Source organism: Arachis ipaensis, chromosome B04 (assembly GCF_000816755.2).
Source record: "Arachis ipaensis cultivar K30076 chromosome B04, Araip1.1, whole genome shotgun sequence".
Lineage (NCBI taxonomy): Eukaryota > Viridiplantae > Streptophyta > Magnoliopsida > Fabales > Fabaceae > Arachis > Arachis ipaensis.
The window spans coordinates 79,565,858-79,566,172 of NC_029788.2; positions in this window are offsets into that span (position 1 = coordinate 79,565,858).

Genomic DNA, 315 nt, shown 5'->3' on the forward strand with positions numbered 1-315 from the left:
AATTATTATATTAAAAAAATAAATTGATACCATACAAATTATAATATTTGAATAAAATTAAAAAATCAAAATCAAAACTATACAATCCAAATCATAATAAATTATATTACTTTTTATTTTATAAGTTGTTCCAAACTTTACGGTTAAATATAGTCTTATCTAAAAAATGCGAAGATATTTAAAAAAATTTTTAGAAGAGGTTTTGATCTTATGGTGCTAATAAGAAGGAAAAGTTACAATGCGTGATTGTCTTTAATGTATTTTATTTTATTTTATTGGGATGTTGCACTCCACTAAAAAAAAATAAATTTAGAC